General features: G+C 39.1%; 1 pseudogene; it reads left to right on the top strand.

The window, feature by feature from the left end:
• Window positions 1–8,173, top strand: part of LOC129409420 (GTPase IMAP family member 4-like) — a 14,079-nt pseudogene extending 5,906 nt beyond the window's left edge.
• Window positions 8,174–8,424: the final 251 nt, after the last annotated feature.

Genomic DNA, 8,424 nt, shown 5'->3' with positions numbered 1-8,424 from the left:
GCTATACTGCTGAATATTTCAGGTAAAGCAATGAAATCTCCATGGTAACAAGCAGGCATAACATCCATAACAAGACTGCATTAAAGAACCTTAAATCAGCTTCAGGTTTTATATGCAAAACCTTATATAATATCACTTGTGTAGTTTTATTTATATGTAGTTTTTATATGCGTACTTTATACGTTTTCTCAAGTACAAGCTCCGCAGTAGTACTTGTAATTGAGTAGATGTTTTGCTATGTAACTGTACTTTTACTCAGATTTTCAGTAGTCTTTTCACCATTTGAACCAGGAAACTAAAAGGAAGACCGAAGAGCTAATATAACCATTGAAAATATAGGCTAAAGAAAGAGGAGGAGGAGAAAGAAATGAAAACAGAAAATCAAAACTACACAAAACTATGTTCATGAAGTTTTACATTTGCCTTAAAGTGGGACTAAACACCTAAACTCTGCCCACAAGTACATTTCAAATAGAGGTGATCAACTGAGGGGTACCTGGAGGAGTAAAGAAGAGAGTGAACAGAGAGAGTGGCGAGGTGAGGGGTTATAAGGAACAGTGTGATTGGTCTAACAGGTATCGCCAGGTATAGCCAGAGATTTGTAAACAAAAACATCTGGCTGTAATCAGGGCAGTCCTGTGTGATGTCACATAGTACTTGACACCACAGAGGCCACTGGAGTTCACACACACTCATTTTAACACATTTTTGACCAGATTATTTTGAAAATTACCTAATTTGCTCTAAAATTACCCAAAAAAGCACTAGAAACAGTAGATAATATTATCAAAGATGCACGGTGTAACTTTTTGATTCGTGGTCTGTCACTTGCTTACTTCTCTGGAGATGTCATTGCTCTGCCTGGCTGCCTGGAATGTTCCACAGTATCACTTTAAACAGCTCTACTTTACATGTATTCAATTACAGGTGGTTTTATAGCTCATAAATACAGAGAAAAACAGACATTCTGACTGAGTGGGGTCGCCTCTCCACAGATCTAACCTGTAACTTGGTCTGGTTTAGTCTCCATGAAGATAGAAAGGTTTATTACCATACTGTGGAACATTCCAGATGACGTAATAACAGCTCCATGGCAACCAGAAAAGTTACACAATGCACCTTTTAAAAAACACCATTAGTTTAGTAGCAATTTTTTGTGATTTAATGTTTACTTTCACTTTAAAAACAGCATTGAAAGTAGTTAGTATCTTGAGAATACATAATCTTCTTTATAACCTATATGATAATTTAACATTCTTTTCCAAAAAAAGGAGGTTTAAGCAGTAATTTAGCTCCCAGCCTCATTTCAATGTCAGCCATTTTGTAACATGCGCAGTACTCAGCTCCAGGTCGACTTAGGCTTGGCTCCATATCCAGAAATATTGGTCCCAGGGATGTTAATAATCTGGCAAAGTTTCATGCGTGTACCATAAAAGTGAAGAATTGGGCACTTTTTAGGTCCTTAACAGCTCCACTACTTGTTGAATCTGCAAATGATTTGGTACGTCAGCAACAATTGATAAAACATCTTGGCGTGCATATACCTGATGTGGCCTGAGGGTGGCGCAAATACGTAAACACCAGTGTAAACAAATCACATCTTGACATGATCACACGGAGAACCAGAACACCAGATCTGGTTGCGGTTTGGCTGACATGTCCGAGAGGGAGATTTAAAAAAAAAAAAATGTGGTTGGTGGAGAAGTGGCAGAGGTGAGGCGTTTTAAAGCACGTGAGGGTGGAAATATTAATGCATCAGTTCTGCTCACATTTAAAGAAAATAATCTTGCTTCACGAGCTCCCAGGTTAGGGGCTATGTAAGGCCCCCATTAAGGTGCTTCAAGTGTCAGATTTGGCCACATGGCTGGAACATGCAGAGGCTCTAGAAGATGTGCCAAATGTGGGGAAGATCATGATATCGCAGAGTGTGGTGCTTCAGCCTCAAAGTGCTGTAACTGCAGTGGAGCTCATATAGCATCTTCTTGAAAGTGCAAGATTTTTTTTGTGAATGCCCAGAATGTACAGTTAGTAAAAGAGCAGTACAAAATGACATATGCTGAAGCCCTGAAGAGAGTGGAGGGATTCACTGCTGCGGGTGTCACAGCAGGGAGCTTCCCTGTGGAGCCTCAGCTGCCTCCTGCTGTAGCTGGAGATCAGAGTACACTGGTGATTCAGATGGAGTCATTGGATTTTATTGTTGATATTATTTATGGGGCTCCTGAAAAGAAGGATTCTTGGGCTCCAGAAAGTCCTCTCCACACAGACTCTGTTGCAGTTTATGAGGACAGTTCAAGTGAGTCAGTCTGATTCTACATGTAGTCAATTAGATGAGATGCTGATGATTTTGATAAAAATGAGACCCAATGGCTAGTTTTGAATTAACTTAACCTTTTCCTCATGGTTTACTTCTTGCAACCGAAAGCAAGAAGTTTAATTGCAAATGGGCAGGAGTTGAAAAAAGCAATTAGGGAGTCTGATCCAAAACCAGACCTCATTTGTTTTCAAGAAACCTGTCTTAAGGCTAATCTTGATTTTATTGTTCCAGGTTTTGAGTGTCTCCAGAAAGACAGACTAGATAGACGTGGTGGAGGATGCACAACTTTTATAAGAACAGGTATTCAGTACAAGTCCATTAAGTGGGATGGTTCACTTGAGTGTGTGATTAATCGGGTTTGGTGTTCATGAGGGTAAGTTTAATTTAGTTAGTTGCAATAATCCATGTAAGTCATTAGTTTTAGCGGAACTTGAAGATATTTTTAATAAAGTAGGAATGACAGTGATTTAGGTGGGAGATTTTAATGCTCACAATCCACTGTGGGAGAGTTTAGAAAAGCAGTGGCAATGGCAGTGTAACTGAAGATTCTTTAGATATTGCAAATCTAGTTGTTTTAAATGCAAGTGCACCAACTCAGGTAGACCAAATATTTTGGAAGGAGTCTCGCCTTGACTTAACACTTGCATCCTCATTTTTGGCACGGGTAGGTGAGTGGAGGGCAGAACCAGACTCATTGGGTAGTGACCACTTCCCAGTGCTCAGTCATTTTGGGAGGTCGCTGGTTGAAGATAATGGAGAAAGAAGTGTTAGGTTAAATATTTCCTTAGTTGACTGGGGTAAGTTCAGTGAGTGTGCGGCAGTAGGGTTAGAAGATGTTAATAGTAATAGTTCAGTAGATGAGGATTGCGAGTCTCTAACGGTATTTATTATGAGGGCTGCTTCTGACTCTATCCCTCTTAGGACAACTCCACGTGAACGTAGTATTGTCCCCTGGTGGAATAAGGAGTGTGACGCGGCTGCAAAGAAAAGAAGCTCTGCTTACAGATACACACAGAAGTTTCCTATTCCCGATAATAATATTGAATATAAGAAGTGCAGAGCATTAGCAAGGAAAGTTATTAAGGCTGAAAGGAAAAAAAGTTTGAACTTTTGTGGCACCTTAAGACTAGATACTCCAAAGAATATGCCGAATGGCTGGAAAAAGGGTCAGCACTACAATTCCAGTGTTGTCAGGTGGTCAAAAGGAGGCTGTTAATAGTAAAGGAAAAGCTGACGTGTCTAAATGCTTTTTTTTTTACAATGTCCATAATTCAAAGCACTTGGATCAGGACATTTGAAGGTTAAGACATAATACTCTGAGTAAGAATAGCTCGAAGTTGACTGGAGGGGTGGCTACCAGTAGCTCATATAACTTGTTCTTTTTGTAGCAGAGGGGTAGATGGGAGTAGGAGAAACCCCAACATAATCGTAGTTAACATAAAGCCAACAACGCAGCTGTACGATGACTTTGTCCTTAAAATATAAAACATAGTAAAAGCAAAGAAGCAGCTCGTTCACAGGGCCACTGCTCCACCAGATGACGTGCTGAAGACCACCCTAGACCCTAAAAATGAACATGATATTTTATGCTTCACTTGTTAGTAGCCCCATACACCTAATAGTGACCAACCGACGTACCACGAAGCACAACAAAACCAGCGATCAACAGCAAATACACACAGGAGCTGGTGGCACAATAATAAAGCCATATATTAAATTATGGACTTGGAAACTGTAATTAGAGAACAGAGGTTATTTACCTGTGTGTTACAGGGCGGGGGCCCTATCTCGGAAGTGCGCCGAGGTCAGAGAACGAGACGTTACAGGGAGAACCATTTTATAAGCCCAGGTGGAACCTGGTGGCAGAAGGCAGCAGGCACGCACTGCTACATTCTCTTTAAAAGAGCTGGAAGAGGCAAAACAGGCTGGAGCGAACATGACACTAGGACAAGATCGAATGTTCTTTCCTCTGATAATAGTCTAATGGATGTAGCTCTGTTAAACTTTACCCACCGCTCCAGCCTTTATCTGAGAATTTAATATCATTTCATGACGGTGGAGGGCAACACTGCGCACTGTAGCGTGTAGCCTGTGGGAAACTATTAGAAGAAGAAGATAAAAACAGCAAATCAAAACATGCAACATCTACTCACAAATGCAATAAAACTAGCCTTCAGTTGCACTGAGACATATCACACTTATTGATTTAGTTTGGTTTTTAAGGTGACTTTTTAACACTTAGCAATTCAGAGTAATTCTGATACCTTTAGAGGAATGTTCATGCATATAATGTAAATATTCATATATATATATATATAAATGCATATAGTCCATGACAAATAATCAAATATATATAATATAATGATCAGAGCTCAGCTACTGACTGAATATGCAATATTTTAAATGTTATCAAGTCAGAGGTTTGAAATTATTCCAGTGAAGGACTTTAAAAACACAGTGGAACACTCCCTGTATCACCATAAGTTGGAACAGAGAGTTCTCTAGAGTTCTAAATGGCTAAATATGCAAAATATGTGTGGATGAAACAGGTATGTTTTTGATGAGGAAGCAACACTATATCATAGATCAGAATATGAGCCCTTTAAACACTTCTGTCAATTATAATGTAAAAATATAGCTGCAAGCGGCAATGATCGGTCCTCGCTGGAGCCTACAGCGCGCCCCGCAAACACCGCGCTCCCCAAACGGCGTGCCCTGCAAACGCCGCACTTCACAAACGCCATACCCCGCAAACAGGCGCCCTGCAAGCGCTGTGCCCGTCAAAAAAATAACCTAATCTTAAACCTTACCCTAATTGTAATCCTAACCATAGCCCCAACCGTAGCCCTATAAGTTGTAATCTAACCCTGCAATTTTCAAAATTTTGCAAAAAAAAAAAAAAACAACAAAAAAACAACAACAAAAAAATCTAAGATGGCGGACTTTCTGTTTGTAAAGGGGCGTGATCACAATATACATTTTTGTTCCTATTGCCATTATGCATCTGGCTACCAAATTTGGTTTGGCTATGCCAAAGTTTGTGTAAGGACGTTCCTTTGGCAGAACAGAATTTTTGCTTGTTGCTATGGCAGCACAATGTAAATAGGGTTTGGGCATCATTGAGTTTTTTAATCGAGACCATGTCACAAATGTGAATACCAAATTTTGTGTATCTATGACAAGTAAAATGTTACTGTTCTGTTCAAATTTTCTAGGGGGCACTATTGCACCCATGTTTCTATTTTCTTACATCAGTGTGTTCAGGATCGGGGTGTGAACCCACGATTAAAATTTGAGTGAAATCGGCCAAAGTTTGTGCCAGAATTTGTAGATTTTACCAATGGAATAACATGGAGAGTTTATACCATCGCTATGGCATCGCCATAAAAAAATATGACATGGTTGTCATTGACTTTTGGATCAGGATGCTCAGGATGGAATTTTGTGCAAAATTTCTGAAAGTTTTTGAACAACTATCTGGGAACAAATAATTTTCACATGAAGTAGTAGCTTCAGGGCAGAGAGTTTAACAACTGTTTCAAATTTCATTGAAATCGGAGTTTGTTTGAGCAAATGGGAGCAATTTGTAAATCTCCAAAATTGTGTGAATTTTTTGTTGTTTCACTGCTCAGAGACCGTAAGACGTGTGTGAAAAATTTTTTGATGTTCCACCTCTTGAGATAATGTGGACCAAATTTGAGCTTGTTCGGGTGAACGCCCTCGGAGGAGTTTGTAAAAACTTAGCAAACTTTAAGCCAATATTGCTGCCCCCTAGTGGAGCGCACGGTGTTGGCGTAATAATATTTTTTCCTTGTCTTGACATGATCGACTTCTGTGTTAAATTTCATGATTGTACATGCAATTTTTTTTTTACTGTGTTTCGTATTCCCTAATGCATTTTTGAGTTGTTTGGGGGCGCTGACGAGCCATTTTATTTATATTTGAAAAATGGAAATTGCCAAAACTTAGAAAAGCACGAGTTTTACTAGATGGCAAAACTTCAGGGCTTTTTGTCATTGTTCAGTGGGTGAAAAATGGGTGAGTTGGCTAGGAGAAAAATAATAAGAAAGAAAGAAGAAGAACATTCTGGTACGAGAACAATTTTCCACTTTTTTTTTGGCTGCCAAACTATACATTTTTGGAAACCTCTGGCGCATTGCTACGTCATGGCGAGGGTCCCTGGTCACTATGGGCGAGTCACGTCATTTCATTTTCCGGCCACTAGGAGCATCACTTTGCGATACTAATAGGCCCTCTGCCAGCCTCTGGCACTCGGGCCTAACTAAGATATCTCCATAGATGTCCTTGTACAGACTGCTTTACTTTTGGTCTGAAAAAAAAAAAAAAGCCTAATAACATAAAATATCAGAAGACCAAATGAACCTCATTGGACTATTACAGACTGCTTTGTTGAATCAGTCAATCATTGTTTGTTCTATAAATATAACAGGAGGACTATGTGCAGTGTATGATGGGACACTTCATCCAAAACAATGCTCCAGTCAGAGAGTGAAGGAGGACACTTGAATAGTTTTATGGAGCTTTAATGTTTTTTCTTCTATCTTTCTGTCTAGTTTATAATAACATTTAAATAATATTACTAATGGAAATGATTGTAACAGAGTAATGATAGACAGCACATATCATCAGTGTGTGAATGACTGTTAAACAATGTATGTCCACAATCACATATAAATATGTCAGTCAAGTTAATAGAATAAACTGGCATCAGAACATTGTAAACACTGTGAACTTTTAGCTGCCCAACATTGCCTGGACTAATACATTTACTAGAGAATTAACAGGAGCTACATTTTTAAATTGCTATTCAGATCTATTGAGAAATGACTTGAAAATGTAAAACTGTATGCTGTATCACATTCTGTTGGGTCAGTCAGAATTATCATTTGTTTTTTTTTTTTTTTTTTTTATTCCGACAGGCCGAAGACTTGTTCTGGTGGGAAAAACTGGAGTGGGGAAGAGCGCTGTTGGGAACACCATCCTTGGACGAAAGGCGTTTGTGTCGGAGCTGTGTTCCTCCTCTGTCACAGCCGAATGCCGTAAAGATGAAGAAACCATTGGTGAATGACAAATTACTGTAGTTGATACTCCAGGGCTTTACGACACAAGCGTTAGCCAAGAAGAAATTGTGGACGAAATCACAAAGTGCATTTCTATGTCTTTGCCTGGTCCACATGCATTTGTGATCTGTGTACAGCTTGGAAGGTTCACCAAAAGAAGAGAAAAATACTGTTAAATTATCCAGAAAGTCTTCGGAGAGACAGGCAGCAAACTACACCATTGTTTTGTTCACACGCGGTGATGATCTAGAGGATGATAGTATTGAGTCTTTCATAAAGGCAAATAAAGATTTATCAGAGTTCATCCAGACGTGCCACAACCGCTATCACGTCTTCAACAATAAAATCAAAGACGAGAAACAAGTAGATACATTTTTGGATAAAATTGAGAAGATGATACAAGAGAATGGAGGAAGGTAGTTACACCAATGAGATGTTCAAGATAGCAGAGGAGGCCATCAAGAAAGAGAAGGAACGTCGTTTGAGGGAGTTACAAGAAGAAGAGAGGAAGAAACACAAGGAAATAAGGAAGGAAATAAGCGAGGAAATAAGCGAGGAAATAAGTGAGAAAATACGTGCTGAGATTCGGAAGGAAGCAGAGAAGTCAAATGAGTTCAGGAAAGCAAATGGTGCCAAGATAAAAGGGAATGTTGTGACTGGCACCGGAGCAGGAGCAGAAGTTGGTTCAGAATTTGGGGAGACTGGGGCAATAATAGGTAGAGTAATTGGAGAGATAATTGCAGGAATCTTGGCAGTAGCTAAGTGTGTAGTACAATAAACTGATACTGAGGGATGAGAATCCAAAGGAGAAAATACAAAATACAAAAATGTGAACGTGAAACTAAACAAAAATATCTACATCTATGTCTATTTGAAAAAACAAAACAAACAAACAAACAAAAACAAAAAAAAAAATCTTTAGGATTTAGTTGTTCTCAAAAATATTGAAATTAAACTGCTATAAAAATAAAGACAATGCATGACTCTTGTCTTTAGATCCTCAACCCTCTTTATGCTTCATGCTCTTTA

The sequence above is a fragment of the Boleophthalmus pectinirostris genome, unplaced genomic scaffold (genome assembly GCF_026225935.1).
Source record: "Boleophthalmus pectinirostris isolate CB_2022bp ecotype Guang Dong unplaced genomic scaffold, ASM2622593v1 HiC_scaffold_10, whole genome shotgun sequence".
NCBI lineage: Eukaryota > Metazoa > Chordata > Actinopteri > Gobiiformes > Gobiidae > Boleophthalmus > Boleophthalmus pectinirostris.
The sequence above is the reverse complement of the archived record's forward strand: the minus strand, read 5'-3'. Positions and strand labels throughout refer to the sequence as shown.